Source organism: Linepithema humile, chromosome 3 (assembly GCF_040581485.1).
Source record: "Linepithema humile isolate Giens D197 chromosome 3, Lhum_UNIL_v1.0, whole genome shotgun sequence".
Taxonomy (NCBI): Eukaryota; Metazoa; Arthropoda; class Insecta; order Hymenoptera; family Formicidae; genus Linepithema; species Linepithema humile.
In genome coordinates, this window is record NC_090130.1 from 12,020,484 (window position 1) to 12,039,396 (window position 18,913).

Below are 18,913 nucleotides of genomic sequence, written 5' to 3' on the forward strand. Positions count from 1 at the left end.
TTGTTACAGCACCACGATGGAATCGACGAAGAGGAGGCCGCGGTAGAGGTCGCGGTGGAAACAGAACGTTCCACCTCCACTTTTAATATTAATATTAAATATATTTTGTAAAAAAAATACATATTTTGTATTTTATTTAAATAAAATGTTAATGTATTTATATATATAAAGAAATACCATGTAGTATTATATCTCCTGATTTACTATTATCCTGAAATAGATAGAGTCGTGTAAAGACGTTTAATTTTTAATATAATATTCAATCTAAGAGACGTTTATCTTAATTGTTTAATTTGTGGTATTTACTAAATTTAATTTGTGGTATTTACTAAAAACGTCTGTGCACGGCTCTATCTATTTCAGGATATTATCCTGAAATAGATAGAGTAGTGTAAATCCTGAAATAGATAGAGTCGTGTAAAGACGTTTAATTTTTAATATAATATTCAATCTAAGAGACGTTTACATATATTTATTTTATAAATACCACAAATTAAACAATTAAGATAAACGTCTCTTAGATTGAATATTATAAAAATTAAACGTCTTTACACGACTCTATCTATTTCAGGATTTACACTACTCTATTTCAGGATAATATCCTGAAATAGATAGAGCCGTGCACATACGTTTGATTAGTAAATACCACAAATTAAACAATTAAGATAAACGTCTCTTACATTGAATATTATATTAAAAATTAAACGTCTTTACACGACTCTATCTATTTCAGGATTTACACTATACTCTATTTCAGGATAATAGTAAATCAGGAGATAATACTACATGGTATTTATTTATATATATAAATACATTAACATTTTATTTAAATAAAATACAAAATATGTATTTTTTTTTACAAAATATGTATTTTTTTGTATTTAATATTAATATTAAAAGTGGAGGTGGAACGTTCGGTTTCCACCGCGACCTCCACCGCGGCCTTCTCTTCGTCGATTCCATCGTGGTGCTGTAACAAAACGAATAATTACTTATTTTTCATGTTTTTAATAATATATTATATTATACTAATTACTTACTTTTTTTTGGTTCTGCGGACATTTTGTGTCATCTGTCTATCAAAGTCGACAGCCATAGTCATATTTATAAATGACTTACAAACTGCGCTACGCCTCAAAAGTATTTAATTGGTGTTTTCCGTAAGCCAATCTTGTTTATGACAGCTAACAAATCACAATGCAGCATTTCCACTTCTCGTAGTACAGTTTGTAAGTCATTTATAAATGTGACTCTATGGCTGTCGACTGACAGATGTCAAGAGACACGGTAGTGTCTCGCGCCAAGTTCACGCGCAGCGCAAGACCGACCGTGTATCTTTACGCGAGCCCGAAAGTTGAGACGAGCCGAGATTATCGGATCTCAATAACGGCTGGGCCGATTGAGTTGTTGTTAGGCTCAATCGATAGCGCATACCCAAATTACATAAGAAAAGTATGCTTGTTTTTACTGTAGGTGCTGTAGAAAAAAAGTTATAATAGTCCAAAGTCGAAATGTCTAAAATAGTACGATAAAAATGTCCAGCTAAAATGTCCATGTTCCGATTTCTGACGTTAGGTGCGCTGATGGCGCTGAGAAGCCGCGCGGCGCGCGCTTACGTTGGCATTTGCATTTATTTATTTACATAACCTTTCAGTTCAGAAAGTGTGAAAATAAAAAAAAAGTGATAATAGTGAATTCGGTCTAACAAATTTGGCCACTCGCACTATGCACACTTAATAAGACTGCTTATCCAGAGCAGTGTAGTGCGAGTGACCAAATTTGTTAGAAATTCGTATTAAGTGAAATAAGTGTATAAGTGTATATGTGTTGATTTTATATCGAGGTGTGATTTTATTTCCTTGGTTGGCTAAAGTCAAGAGACACGGTAGTGTCTCGCGCCAATATGACAGAGCTCTATTCAATAAGAAAGATGGGTATGCGTTGTATTTTGTATTTTACATGGATGTTATATATAGATATATATAGATAACTTTATCTTTTATATAGAGGATAACATTTCAACAATGTTGGTGAGAAAGAAGTAAAAGGCAGGCCACATATGTTTTATCAAGTTTTGATTGATCAACGAGATTGTCCTTTTATAGTAAGAAGCAAAAAATTATAATTTTTATCTTGCTTTATATGTATGTATATAATACTTTTATATTTTTATTAGGTTATTCAATTATCTGTAATATTGTAATAAGAACGTAATTTTTAGTAGAAATAAAAATTGGTTTCTCTTACTTATTGCCAAATAGCACATATTCGTTTCATAAACATTTCCTCGACGTATGTGAATACATTGGATATGTTTAGAAAACGTATATGAAACAAACATGTGCTAACTGAGTTGCATTTTCACAAATAATTCTTTCTTTCTTCTAACTTTCTTTTAATTTTTCATGAAAATTTTACACCGCTTTAGTACGACTAACTACAATAGTTGTTATATTATATTTATTCTTCTTATATAGAATATAAATAACATGTGTCGTAAATGTATGTTTTTTTTTCTAATCAAGAAATTCTTCTTGCAGATGCTTAAAATGGGAATTAGTATGGCATTCCCACATATCTTATTAAACAGATTAATATTTATCATAATAATTATTATACATTACATCCCGTTCGCAAAATGGAAGTGGCAAACTTAATAGCACGTAAAACGATTTCTTATTGGTATGATGATATGTTTCTGTGGTCCAAAGAAGGATTTATTATTACGTTTCTTGCAGCACATATTTTGAATCAGGTTTTTTTATACTTTCATTATTAGTACATTACTTTATACTTTAATATAAACGACTAAACGTTAATAGCAGCTGTCAACAGCGCTAAATACGTGTTGCCAAAATTTAAAAAACTTCTCTCGAAATATATTTACTCGATCATGTCACGCTTTACAGACTCGGTTATATTCCACGATGGACTTATTTTACATCCAAGTACAACAGGAATCTTTACGTTTCGATGATCTTCCTACAGATTCTCTGCCATTTAAATTATCCCGTTATTATATCACATGTAAGTTTAAGCAAATATAACTAAAATATTATTTAGAATCAAAGAAAATGTAATTTTGAAATATTGATAATTCTATGTAAATTTACAAAATTTGTAACAAAGTATAAGAAAACTTAACTGTAAATCGATTAAAATACAACTTATTTATATATAAAACATATTATAAGTATATTAAAAATAAAAATTAAGACTATTTTAAAATATTAATTACTATTATGTCAATAGTAATTAATACTATATTAAAAGTAAAAAAAATACATTATACTATTCAACAAATATTTTACAATTTGAATCGTTACAGCATCTATTATATGGCGCATGTTATATCATATAATATCTGATATGAAGTTTTGGACTAGTCTCAACATGTATAAAAACATACAGTGAGTAATATCTTTTTATATCTTTAAACAATGATAATAATAATGAAATAAAAAATTTGAACAGTAAAGCAAATGACATGCTTCAACATCTACTGTTCAAAACTAGGAACTAACCGTTTTAAACTTATCGGCTACTTTTAGTTACTCTTTATGTAAAGAATTTTAAACAACATATTGAGGAATTATTATTTATAGTAAATGATGTAATAATTTTATAAATGATAAGAAAAATTTTTGCAATGTTATTTTTCAGGCATAATCAGACAAACGCGACAGATACTGAGAATTTATCTACTATCGTATCATTTTGGAACGCTGTGGAAAGTGTTCTAGGTACAACAAGTAATATATGTAACTTTAATATAGAAGATGTAATCGATATTTGGTCAATGCAAGGACATTATCCTGTACTGTACGTGACACAAAATTATTTTACTAACTTAGTATCAATCACATTAATCAACAAATTACCTTTTTAAAAAAAGGTAAAAAAAAAGCGCCAAGTACACGCAAACCTTCCAAAAAAAAGTTGTTGTATACACGCAAACCTTCCAAAAAAAGTTGTTGTATATATAAACACGCAAACCTTACAAAAAAGTTGTATATTTTATATCAACAAATTACCTTTTTAAAAAAAGGTAAAGAAAAGGCGCCAAGTGCACGCAAATCTTCCAAAAAAAAGTTGTTGTATACACGCAAATTTTCCAAAAAAAGTTGTTGTATATATAAACCTTACAAAAAAGTTTCAACAAATTACCTTTTTAAAAAAAGGTAAAGAAAAGGCGCCAAGTGCACGCAAATCTTCCAAAAAAAAGTTGTTGTATACACGCAAACCTTCCAAAAAAAGTTATTGTATACCAAAAAAAAGTTGTTTGTATACACGCAAACCTCCCAAAAAAAGTTGTTGTATATATAAACCTTCCAAAAAATTTATCTTCCACAAAAAAATGTATATATATTAACAAATAACAAACCTTTCAAAAAAAGTTGTATATATAACCAAATCAAAAAAAGTTGTTGTATATATAATTAAATTAAAATTTGCTATATATTCTGTCTATAAAAGAGTGATATCAGAAAATGACGCCAAGTTTAAATAAAACCTTTCAAAAAAAGTTGTATTTATATATATTTAACCAAGCATCGATAAGACTGTATTTAGTTATTTTTGCATCTTTATCTAGTTATTTAAAAATTATATTCATATCTACATTTAGTTTATTTTTTTTCAAGCAAAACATTTTAAAATAATTGCATCTATATCTAGTTACTTTTGCATGTATATTTAAAAATTATATATCTAGTTACTTTTGCATGTATATTTAAAAATTATATTTCTATTTACATCTAGTCAATTTTTTTGAGGTATACATTTTAAAATAATTGCATCTGTATCTAGTTACTTTTGTTTCTATATTTAGTTATTTTAAAATGATATTTGTGCTTATATCTTATTACATAGTTGATTTTTATTAAGTATACTTTCTAAAATAATTGCATTTGTATCTAGTTATTTTTTTTATATTCTGTACCTAGTTAAATAAAAAAATTTTTCAAACTTAATCAAAATAAAAAAATATTACAAAATTTCGCAAAAAACTTGGCGCTGCTATAAAATAGCCTTAAAATTTCGGCTCAGACTAGAGCAACGGAGCGGCGAGCGGTGACGTTATAGCCAATCAACTTACAATTTTACCGTAAGAACAAGAGTTTAATTGGCTATCGCGTCGCCGTTTGCCGCTCTGGTCAGTTTGAGTCATTATAACACTTAATCATGTAAATTGTAAAATTATTGCTCATTTTCATTCTCTATAATATTTTAAGATGTATTTAACATGTAGTTCAGTACAGCAGCGCCAAGTTTTTTGCGAAATTTTGTAATATTTTTTTATTTTGATTAAATTTAAAAAATTTTTTTATTTTCGAATTAAATACTTTTATTTTAAAAATTTTTTATTTAACTAGATACAGATATAAAAATTTTATTTAACTAGATACAGACTTAAGAAAAATTAACTAGATAGATATAAACACAAATATCATTTTTAAATTTAAATAATTAGATATAGAAGCAAAAGTAACTAGATACAGATGCAATTATTTTAAAATGTATACTTAAAAAAAAATTAACTAATTGTAGATATGAATATAATTTTTAAATAAATAACTAGATAAAGATGCAAAAATAACTAAATACAATCTTATCGATGCTTATTGGTTAAAAAGCTGTAAGCGCAATAAGCGCAATAAATATAATCCTTTTTCGTAATATATATATATACATACAAGTTTTTCTGAAAGGTTTTTTTATTTAAACTTGGCGTCATTTTCTGATGATATCACCTCTTTTATAGGCAGAATATATAGCGAATTTTTATTTGGTATATACAACTTTTTTTTAAATATATACATACAAGTTTTTTTGAAAGGTTTTTTATTTAAACTTGGCGTCATTTTCTGATATCACCTCTTTTATAGGCAGAATATATAGCGAATTTTTATTTGGTATATACAACTTTTTTTAAAATATATACATACAAGTTTTTTTGAAAGGTTTTTTATTTAAACTTGGCGTCATTTTCTGATATCACCTCTTTTATAGGCAGAATATATAGCGAATTTTTATTTGGTATATACAACTTTTTTTAAAATATATACATACAAGTTTTTTTGAAAGGTTTTTTATTTAAACTTGGCGTCATTTTCTGATATCACCTCTTTTATAGGCAGAATATATAGCGAATTTTTATTTGGTATATACAACTTTTTTTTAAATATATACATACAAGTTTTTTTGAAAGGTTTTTTATTTAAACTTGGCGTCATTTTCTGATATCACCTCTTTTATAGGCAGAATATATAGCGAATTTTTATTTGGTATATACAACTTTTTTTTAAATATATACATACAAGTTTTTTTGAAAGGTTTTTTATTTAAACTTGGCGTCATTTTCTGATATCACCTCTTTTATAGGCAGAATATATAGCGAATTTTTATTTGGTATATACAACTTTTTTTAAATATATACATACAAGTTTTTTTGAAAGGTTTTTTATTTTAACTTGGCGTCATTTTCTGATATCACCTCTTTTATAGGCAGAATATATAGCGAATTTTTATTTGGTATATACAACTTTTTTTTAAATATATACATACAAGTTTTTTTGAAAGGTTTTTTATTTAAACTTGGCGTCATTTTCTGATATCACCTCTTTTATAGGCAGAATATATAGCGAATTTTTATTTGGTATATACAACTTTTTTTTAAATATATACATACAAGTTTTTTTGAAAGGTTTTTTATTTAAATTTGGCGTCATTTTCTGATATCACCTCTTTTATAGGCAGAATATATAGCGAATTTTTATTTGGTTATATATACAACAACTTTTTTTGATTTGGTTATATATACAACTTTTTTTGAAAGGTTTGTTATTTGTTAATATATATACATTTTTTTGTGGAAGATAAATTTTTTGGAAGGTTTGTGTTTACAGTGAAGCGGTGGAAATATTTATGGTGTTTTTGTATTAAAAACTGCATCAGTATATTACTTAAGGTATGTTTCCGTTGTTTATTTATAATAATATATATCCGAAAATATTGCTTCACATATTACAATATGGTCGTGATAGTGATGATATGGTCTATGTGAACAATATTTATTATAAATACTATGTAGTATTATCCTGACATATATCTATCACGATAATATTTATAGTATATATTAACATTTTAAAGTATTTAATATTTAGTTCAACATTTATCGTGTTAAATACAAACAATATATGTCATTTATTGGAGAAACTGAGAAAGACAGTGAGAGAGAGAGAGAGAGAGGGGGGAGAGAGAGAGAGAGAGAGAGAGAGAGAGAGAGAGAGAGAGAGAGAGAGAGAGAGAGAGAGAGAGAGAGAGAGAGAGAGAGAGAGAGAGAGAGAGAGAGAGAGAGAGAGAGAGAGAGAGAGAGAGAGAGAGAGAGAGAGAGAGAGAGAGAGAGAGAGAGAGAGAGAGAGAGAGAGAGAGAGAGAGAGAGAGAGAGAGAGAGAGAGAGAGAGAGAGAGAGAGAGAGAGAGAGAGAGAGAGAGAGAGAGAGAGAGAGAGAGAGAGAGAGAGAGAGAGAGAGAGAGAGAGAGAGAGAGAGAGAGAGAGAGAGAGAGAGAGAGAGAGAGAGAGAGAGAGAGAGAGAGAGAGAGAGAGAGAGAGAGAGAGAGAAAGGGAGCCAATTAGAGGAAACGAGGAAGAAGGAAACTTATTAAATAGGTAATACAAAATTGTATAATTACTGTAACATTAAAAATTGAAATAAAAGATTGTATAGCCATCATTACTGTATTAAATGTTTATTTTGTTTCTTGGATTTCCAGAGAAGTTTTTTTGTTTCTTGGATTCCGGAGGAGTTTAGGTGTAAGTATATATTTTTTTTATATAAAAGCTGCTGTGCGCTTACAAAAAAGAAGGGTTGCTGCGCACCTTATAAAAAGTATTACTGCGCTGTGCGCTTATAGAAAGAAGGGTTGCTGTGCACCTTCAAGAGTGACTGCTGTGCGTCTTTAAACACTTGTTATAAAAAGAAGAGTTGCTGTGCACCTGTAAAAAGCAATTGCTGTGCTCTTGCAAATAATAATCTAAAATATATATTTAATTAAAAGATAAAAATATTTATAATGGAAAAACAAATAACGCTGTCGTCTGATCAAAAACGTATTATTGCTCAAGGCGAATGGTTAAATGATATACATATGGAGCATTTTGCACATCTTTTAAAAACTTGTTCAGATTATAGACCTGTGCAAACACAAAAATTGTATTCTCTTGATACAATACAATGTGCATCAGAATATAAAAAACATATACAGATATTATTTAGTTCGTCAGGTCTAAACGCATTAGATGGACATTGGATATGTAGCTATTATGACAAAAAAATTTATTTATTTATGATTCGTTTAATAATAAAAAGTTGCACAGAGATTATGAACAATTTTTAAGACGATTATTTCCAACTTATCCTTTTGAAAAACGACCTATCAAATTTCCAGCTGTGCAATGTCAACCAAATAGTAATGATTGCGGTGTTTTCGCTATAGCTTTTGCAATTTCGTTACTATTCAATATTAAACCAGAAAAAGTTAAGTATGATCATAGCTTAATGCGTTCACATTTGATAAAAATTTTTGAATCTAATGTAATCGAACATTTTCCTCAAGATCCAAAATATGGTGTTCAAAAAGTACTTTCATTGGCATTAATAAAAGCAAAAGAAGCTGAAACAACTCGTAAGCGTATGATACATCAAAATAAAACAAATGAAAAGAAATTAAATCAATTGAAACAGTATAATCGTCCTTGTAAATTAAAGAAATTAAATAATGATTTGTTAAAAATGCAAAAAAACATAGCAGATTTAGACAAAATTGCAGATCTAACATTAATTAATAATAATCGTATTGATCAAGTTTATGAAAAAGATTATAAAGAGAATGAAGGACGTATACAGGTGTACTTAGAAAATGATATGCAAAATGAAAGATATCGAGATCAAATGATTATATAAACTGAGACAAAAATAGTTTTGTCATCCGAACAAAAAAATATTATTGTTCAAGGTGAATGGCTAACAGATTTACATATAAAACATTTTAATCATCTTTTAGAAAGATGTTCTAATTATAGACCTGTCGAAACATTGCTATTACAATGTTTTGATGAAATACAACCTATACCTGACAATAATGAACATATACAGATATTATATAGTTCGTCAGGTCCTGGCGCATTAGATGGACATTGGGTATGCAGTTATTATGATGCACAAAACTTATTTATTTATGATTCATTGAATAAAAAGAAGTTGCATAAAAATCATGAACAATTTTTAAGACGATTATTTCCGACTTATTCTTTTGATCAACGGCCTGTCCGATTTCCTACTGTACAGCAACAACCAAACGGTAAGGATTGTGGTGTTTTTTCAATAGCTTTTGCAACTTCATTACTATTTAATATCAAGCCTGATACAGTAAAGTATGATCATAGCTTAATGCGTTCACATTTAGTAAAAATTTTGGAATCTAATGTAATAGAGCATTTTCCTCAAGATTTAATATATGGAGTTATTCAAAAAGTATCTCCGTTAGCAATAATAAAACCAAAAAAAGTAGCTCCTTTACGTACAATAGGACAAAATAAAATAGAACAAAAATCAAATACATTAAAGAACAATTTTGTTGATCAAATTAATAACAAGGATAACCAAGAGATAATAAATATAGATGATAATATTACATTGACTAACAATTTTGTTGATAACAAAGAAAGTTGCAAAAAGGAAAATCAAGATATATGTGATTACTTAAAAAATCATGCGCATTACGAACGACATCGATATAAACAAAATTTAGAATATAATCGTGCTAAAAAGATACAGAAATATAAGGAAAATTTAGAAGATAATCGCGTTAAAAAAAAGCGCACATATAAAAAAAAATTAGAAGATAATCGCGCTAAAAAGAAGCGCAGATATGAAGAAAATGTAGAAGATAATCGTGCTAAAAAGAAGCGCAGATATAAAGAAAATGTAGAAGATAATCGTGCTAAAAAGAAGCGCAGATATAAAGAAAATTTAGATTATAATCGCGCTAAAAAGCGGCAACAATATGATAAAAATTTTGCAATGCGATGCACGCAAGAGCGCATACGTTATTCTAAATTGATGCAAAAGGAAGAAAGTAGACAAAAAATATTAGAACGTAAATGGAATTATAACAAACAATATTATAAGAAAAAGAAAGAAGAAAGAGAAAAAAAGAATGAAACATTGAAATATAAACATAACATAAAAAATTGCAATGTTACTAATAACATCACTAAAAAATATAGAAATGTTCGGTGCAAAAATTCTATAAAATTAAAAAATGGTTCTTTGATAACATTCATTAAAAATATTTCGAAAAAATTAAATATTGAATGTAATATCGAAAAACAATTAGAAGCTGAGAAAATAGTACGTTGGTGTAATAATGTTAGAAATAATTATATTGACGACATGAATAAAATATTATATAGACTTAAAAAGAAAGCAGAAGTATGTTTGACTCTTGTTGCTGAATGTCATACAATTGATGAACAATTGAATGCTTTGTGTGGAGTATCTAGACATACAGCTTCATCCGAAAATTATTTTGCAGATTCTATGTATTGTAAAGCAACTTTACAAGAATCTTTAGCAATAAATATGGAAGGTCAAGTTATAAATGTGTTACCTTTGACAACAGCACGAGCGAAAAAGTCATGGTCGTGTTGTCCCACTTTATGTAAAATTGATAATCCAGCTTTGATTAAACGTTATCAAAAATTTCTTGAAACTGTTGATACATGTGCTTTAAAAAATATACCTATATTGGTAGAAGATATGTATAAATGTACAGTAAAAACTTCAGATTTAAAATTGGGTCACGCGCAAAGTTGTTACATCGATTTAACTCTTTGTAAAGCGATGCTTTTACCAGTTGTATTGCTATCGCCTCACTTTCCAAAAGTAAGAAATATTAAACGTTTGATTTATCAACTCACAAGTGTTTGTGGACAAATGTTTAAGTTAGATAAAGCATTAAATTGTGCTGATTTAGATGTATTAAATGAAATTGTGACTGCAGCACAAGAAATAACAGATATGTACAAACGTAAGCAAAGCGATGCAATTGCAAATGAGGATGATATATTTTCTAAATATAAGAATGCATTTAAGATATTGAAAAAACGCTTAATGGATACACCGCGTCATGCTTGTGTATCATGTGAAAGACTTTGTTATAGAAGAAACGTTTCTGAGATCACAAGTCTTAGAATAAAAATGGATACTCCAATTTGGAAAGATTTAATGGAACATGTAAAAAAGCAACAAATTAATTCGCAGTACATATGTATTTATTGTAAAGGAAAATTTCGTGAAGGTTCGATGCCTGCATATTGCATCTTGAATAATCTTCGTACAAATCATGTGCCGGATGTGATATCATCTCTTAACACATTCGAAAAGATTCTTATACAGAGAGCTAAAGCGTTTCAAACTGTTGTTAAAATGGGAACTGTTATGAATAAAAAATTACCTGGAAGACAAATGATACAAAAAGTTAAAGGTAGAACCTTTCATTTACCACTTCCAATACAAGAGACATTAAACAAATTATGTTCTGAAACTAATGCGATAAATATTAATCATGAATTATATATCTTAGTTAGAGGTATTCCCACAAAATCTAAAGTTATCTGGGAAGAGATGGTAAATGTTACAAAAGTAATTGATGCATTGATGTGGTTGAAGAACAACAATCCTTTATATTCTGGAATAATAATACCGAATTCACACGATGATTTAATTTTGCAATTGAATAATATGGAATTCCAAATGCAAGAGGATGAAAATGTTGAACAAGATATATTTGATGAGGAACATGAATTATTAAATAATTCAAAATCCAAAATGCAGGAAATGGAAAACGTTGAAGATAAGGCATTGAGTCGACATGAGGCATTACTAACTCAGATTATTAATGATAATGATAACTATGAGCAATATTCTATATATCCATTATATGAAAAAAGGGAAAATAAAACTGCAACGGCTTTATATCAAATGTTAAAAATTCAGGATATACCTATGGATAATCGTGAAAAATGTTTGGATTTGTTATGTTTTCCTGATTTATATCCTTACGGTATTAATGGAGAGCATGCAGATAGGGGGGTCAAGCTTCATGACCATGAATTCATTAAATGTCGCTTAATGTCCAAACATCCGCAGTATAGATTAAATCAACAATATCTATTTTATTTGTTAAACGGTACCAATATACGTCAGTTAAAACGTGGAATTTATCATAAAATGTATACTACTAATCAACGAGCTCGTTATACGGCTAAGGAATATTTAGAGGCAATGTCCAAAGATTTATTAGAATCTGATTTGAGCACAATATTTGCGTCGCTAAGGAATACGGAACAATTTTGGCGTAGACCGAGAAGTGATTTAAATTGTATGACACACCATTATGGACCCGCAACATGGTTTCTAACATTAAGTCCTGGTGAATGGTTGTGGGAAGAATTAGGTGAATACATTCGTGAAGTAAATGGATGGTGTGATACATCGTTAAGCACCAGTGCACTTATCGCTAAAGATCCTGTGTCAACATCGAGATTTCTCGATAACATGTTTTGGGCAATGCTTGATTTTATTTGTTCGGAAGATAATCCAATTGGAGAGGTAATGCATTATTTCTGGCGACGAGAATATCAAGGTAGAGGAATACAACATTTTCATTTATTAATTTGGATTAAAGATGCCCCAATTATTGGTGAATCTAGTATGGAAAAAGTTTCCAAATTTATTTTACAACATGTTAGCTGTAAAATTCCAAATAAAAATATCTCACCACTATTGCACAGGCGTGTTAATACACATCAACGACACAAACATAACGACTATTGTCTTCGTTCTAAAAAAGTAGGACGTAAAGTTGTTCGAGTATGTCGTTTTGGATTTCCTCGTTCTGTTACTGAGTCTTTAAAAATAATTGAGGTCAAAACTGCAATAGCAGGTAGAAAACAATTGAAACATAAAAGTAGGCTTTACAATATTCCTCGAACAGAAGAAGAAATCAATATAAATGATTATAATCCTGTCCTTTTAACTGCTTGGGAAGGAAATATAGATATACAATTTATTGGCGAAAAATCGACATTGCTTATTTGGTACATTACCAAATATATGAATAAAGCGGCAAAATGTGAGTTGTCTGATATTATTCTTGATGCTAAAAATAATACAAATAAATCATTGGCCAGCCGTCTTTGGAATATTGCTTTGCGATTTACGAATAACTGAGAATGTGGAGCTCTTGAAGCTGCTGATACATTACTGGGTATCGCTTTATATGGAACCGATTCAGATACAACTATTAGATGGTTAGATGTTAATCGAATTAGATCACGAAAATTAAAAACTCGTAAAGAGATTGAGGCACTTGCTAGTCAATCGACAGATTTATTTCATGAATCGTTGATAGATGATCACTATCCACAGAGACCAGAAGAACTGGAATTTATGTCTCTTTACAAGTTCGCAAAATGGTATGATATCAGAAAAGCCAAACCACGAAATAACAAAGGTGAATTTTATGAAATGGGCAATGGTTACTATCTTATACGACGACAGCGAGGATATCTTATCAATCATTATAAATATAATATTAAGATACAACCGGAAAATTATTTCTTTTCATTATTACTTATGTTTCAACCGTGGAACAAATTAGAAGATCTTAAAAATGAATGTGATACTTATGCAGAATCATTTCACAAAGTAAAACTACATTTAACGGAAGCATTAAAATATCACGAAAAGCTAGAAGAATTGCAAGAAGCATTTGAAGCTGCTAAACAGTTGGTTCAAGAATGTTTAGATAAAGCACAAAAACGTGAATCACAGGATGATCCTGATAATCCGATAGGTGTTGAAAATATAGAAGCGGGTGAAGCGATGCAAGACTTTAAAGATCTCGGTGATAAGAATAATATTCAAGAAATTGATGTCTCTGAAATGATAGGACAATTAAACATGGATCAGAAAAGAGTATTTGACAGAATCATTACCACTATACAGTCAGATAATTCAATATTGCGACTGTATGTTAGCGGAGAAGGTGGTACTGGAAAAAGCTTTTTAATCAAAACTGTTACATGTTGGATCAAACAAAATCTCGAAAAAGATACTGCTGTATCAGTACCTACTGGTATAGCAGCGTTTAATATAGACGGCTTGACAGTTGATAGATTGCTTCAATTACCTGTTGAACATGGTCATACTCCTAAATATAGAAAATTGTCTGACCATGTGTTACCAATTCTGCGAACGGAGCTAAAAGATGTTATTCTTTTTATAATTGATGAAGTATCAATGATATCTAATTTGACTTTTCTGTACATACATCTTCGATTGTGTGAAATATTTGACACAAGCGATTGCGACGATGGTTGGTTTGGAAAAAAGCATATTCTTTTGCTTGGAGATTTACTTCAATTACCTCCTATACGTGAAGATTTTATCTTTGCAAACTTCTCAAAGGAAAAGATAGATAAATATTTCGGTTGCTTAGGAGTTGCAAATTTGTGGACAACATTATTTAATTATGATGAATTAACAATTAATATGCGTCAGAAAGGAGATGGATCTTACCGTGAATTGTTATCGAGAGTTCGTATTAGTTTACTAACAAAATCCGATTCTGACATTCTACAAAAGAGAAAGATATCTTTTGAGGGAGATTCCTTCGAGTCTAGATTAAACGAATTGTGTAATTTTATTAATAATATGACATCAGATACTGTTTGTTTGCTGCCTACTTGTCACATGTGTGATATTTTAAACGCTGCAATGTTAAGTCGTATTCCTTCGAAAGAAATAGTATTAGTTGCTGAAGATACGGTCAAGTGTAGTCCATATGTAAAAAAAAAAGTGTTAAAGGTATTGGAAAATAATGATGAGGACAACTCTAAAACAGCTGGGCTTTCGAAACGTATTACTATAAAAATTGGAGCAAAAGTTATGATAAGACGTAACATAGATGCTACTTTAGGTCTTGTAAATGGCACGATTGCTCAAGTGATTTCAATTGTACAAGATATATCTACCGATCGCGTAGAAAGCATTAAACTTCTTTTACCATCAGGTTCGGAATATTTAATTCAAAGAGTAAGTGTTAAATTTGAGGTAATGGATAGAGTGTATGTTATTAGAGAACAATTTCCATTGTCTCTGAGTTATGGAATTACTATTCATAAAAGCCAAGGATTGAGTTTACAGAATGCTATTATGGATATAGGTAATTCTGTATTTAGTCATGGTCAAATTTACGTTGCTTTGTCACGACTAACATCTTTAGATGGGTTACATTTGATTAATTTTGATCCTTCATCTATAACAGCTAGTGAAGAAGCTATTATTGAATATAATCGATTAAAACGATTAAACAATGCAGAAACAAAAACTATTTTTCTTGTAAAAGAGCGATATTGTAGAATAAAAGATGTTTTATGGGCAGTGCCAAAAATAGTTAATTCTATTCAAGAGTCACATGAGAAAGTGCGAAAAAATATTACTTGGAACATGTATGGTTTCCAAAATGTAGATGAAGTTTCATGTTATGCAAATGCAGTATTACAATGTTTGTTACATTTAAATTCTATTAGAAAACAAATAGCCGATTATGATAAACTAAACGATTTAAATGTATTAATGTGTCATTATGAAAATCAAGTGCACAACTTGAATACATACGTTATACGGCAATCTTTAGGAGAGTATTTTTCCAAAAGTGTTAAACGAGATGCATGTGAATTCTTTACAGCTCTATGTACAAAATACGATAGTATAAAATGTTTAATAGAGCATCAAGTTACTACCATTAAACAATGCAAAAGTTGTAATTATACAAAAACTATTGTTAATAATAATATTTTTATTTCAATTCCAATAAATAAATGCAAGAAACAAACTTATGATCTTAATGAGTTATTAAACTTAACATTTTCCCATTGGTGTCAATTGAACAACGAATCATGCAAAAATTGTACCAAAAATGAAATATTAGTTAAAAGTGAATTTACATTAAGCAGAGATATCATTGTTATTCATTTAATACCAATTCAAGACGGTAAATCAGTAAAAACAGATAAGTTTACTTTGCGTGCTGTTCCAACAACTAAAGTAATAATTGTTGGGCAATTGTACAAAGTAATGAGTGCTATACTTCATCATGGACCATCTATCGAAAAAGGTCATTACACAAGTATATGTAGAGAAGAAATGTCTAACATTTGGATTGAAGCTGACGATGCGTTAATTAAAAAAAGACAATGGCCTAGAGGTGCTAAAGATGTTTTTGTTATTTTCTTACAGAAAATTGATCAGTAAAAGTAATCTGCTTATATATATATATATATATATAAAAAATGCAATAATTTAGAAATGCAAATAGTTTTTTATACCCTTTTTATGATCATAAATAATTTTCTTTATAAAACATGTTGTAAAGTATAAAAAAATTATTAGATTTGTTAAGTTAAAAAGAGGACCGTCGTATTGAAAAAATATGACGGAGGTGGTGGTGGGACCTCATTGGTAAAGTTTATTATTACCATCATTTTTACTAAAAAAAAGAAATAATATCTCACAAAAATAAACCTTTTTTTTAAAAAAAAGGTAAAAAAAGGGCGTTAAGTACACGCCTTGTTGTATTAAAAAAAAGTTTTTATCATAAAAAATCTTTCAAAAAAATTGTCTTCTCAAAAAAAGTTTTTCTCATAAAAAACCTTTCAAAAAATCTTTTTCTCATAAAAAAAGCCTTTCAAAAAAATTTTTCTTATTAAAAAAAACCTTTCCAAAAAATTGTCTTCAGAAAAAGTTTTCCTCATAAAAAAACCTTTCAAAAACAGTTTTCCTCATTAAAAAAACCTTTTAAAAAAATTGTCTTTCCAAAAAAAGTTTTTCTCATAAAAAAACCTTTCAAAAAATAGTCTTTTTAAAAAAAGTTCTCATAAAAAAACCTTTTCAAAAAAATATTTCCTCATAAAAAACCTTTCCAAAAAATTGTACTTTTAAAAAAAGTTCTATATACTAAACAAATTAAAATTTGCTATATATTCTGTCTATAAAAGAGTGATATCAGAAAATGACGCCAAGTTTAAATAAAACCTTTCAAAAAAAGTTGTATTTATATATATTTAACCAAGCATCGATAAGACTGTATTTAGTTATTTTTGCATCTTTATCTAGTTATTTAAAAATTATATTCATATCTACATTTAGTTTATTTTTTTTCAAGCAAAACATTTTAAAATAATTGCATCTATATCTAGTTACTTTTGCATGTATATTTAAAAATTATATATCTAGTTACTTTTGCATGTATATTTAAAAATTATATTTCTATTTACATCTAGTCAATTTTTTTGAGGTATACATTTTAAAATAATTGCATCTGTATCTAGTTACTTTTGTTTCTATATTTAGTTATTTTAAAATGATATTTGTGCTTATATCTTATTACATAGTTGATTTTTATTAAGTATACTTTCTAAAATAATTGCATTTGTATCTAGTTATTTTTTTTATATTCTGTACCTAGTTAAATAAAAAAATTTTTCAAACTTAATCAAAATAAAAATATATTACAAAATTTCGCAAAAAACTTGGCGCTGCTATAAAATAGCCTTAAAATTTCGGCTCAGACTAGAGCAACGGAGCGGCGAGCGGTGACGTTATAGCCAATCAACTTACAATTTTACCGTAAGAACAAGAGTTTAATTGGCTATCGCGTCGCCGTTTGCCGCTCTGGTCACTTTGAGTCATCATAATACTTATGCCCGATTCCACCAACATAGATTAACTTTAATCTCGATTCAACTTATTCTTCACCTTTTTTTAATTCTTAGAACTAGAAAAAGATGAAGAGTAAGTTGAACCGAGATTAAAGTTAATCTACGTTGGTGGAATTGGGCATTAATCATGTAAATTGTAAAATTATTGCGCATTTTCATTGCTCTATAATATTTTAAGATGTATAATAATAATATTTTAAGGCTATTTTATAGCAGCGCCAAGTTTTTTGCGAAATTTTCTATTATTTTTTTATTTTGATTAAGTTTGAAAAATTTTTTTATTTAACTAGGTACAGATATAAAAAAAATAACTAGATACAAATGCAATTATTTTAGAAAGTATACTTAATAAAAATCAACTATGTAATAAGATATAAGCACAAATATCATTTTAAAATAACTAAATATAGAAACAAAAGTAACTAGGTACAGATGCAATTATTTTAAAATGTATACCTCAAAAAATTGACTAGATGTAAATAGAAATATAATTTTTAAATATACATGCAAAAGTAACTAGATATATAATTTTTAAATATACATGCAAAAGTAACTAGATATAGATGCAATTATTTTAAAATGTTTTGCTTGAAAAAAAATAAACTAAATGTAGATATGAATATAATTTTTAAATAACTAGATAAAGATGCAAAAATAACTAAATACAGTTTTATCGATGCTTGGTTAAATATATATAAATACAACTTTTTTTGAAAGGTTTTATTTAAACTTGGCGTCATTTTCTGATATCACCTCTTTTATAGACAGAATATATAGCAAATTTTAATTTGTTTAGTATATAGAACTTTTTTTAAAAGTACAATTTTTTGGAAAGGTTTTTTATGAGGAAATATTTTTTTGAAAAGGTTTTTTTATGAGAACTTTTTTTAAAAAGACTATTTTTTGAAAGGTTTTTTTATGAGAAAAACTTTTTTTGAAAAGACAATTTTTTTAAAAGGTTTTTTTAATGAGGAAAACTGTTTTTGAAAGGTTTTTTTATGAGGAAAACTTTTTCTGAAGACAATTTTTTGGAAAGGTTTTTTTTAATGAGAAAAATTTTTTT

At 28.3% G+C, this 18,913-nt stretch overlaps 1 long non-coding RNA gene across 2 annotated transcripts; it reads left to right on the plus strand.

The window, feature by feature from the left end:
* The first annotated feature begins 588 nt into the window (after positions 1–588).
* Positions 589–4,933, plus strand: LOC136998527 (uncharacterized). 2 transcript variants are annotated; one of them, XR_010889106.1, is made up of 6 exons: positions 589–1,934; positions 2,008–2,104; positions 2,541–2,755; positions 2,910–3,027; positions 3,329–3,410; positions 3,664–4,933. It is a non-coding gene; the product is annotated as an uncharacterized lncRNA (long non-coding RNA). The 2 variants fall into 2 exon arrangements; XR_010889105.1 differs by having other exon boundaries at positions 592–1,934; positions 2,541–3,027.
* Positions 4,934–18,913: the final 13,980 nt, after the last annotated feature.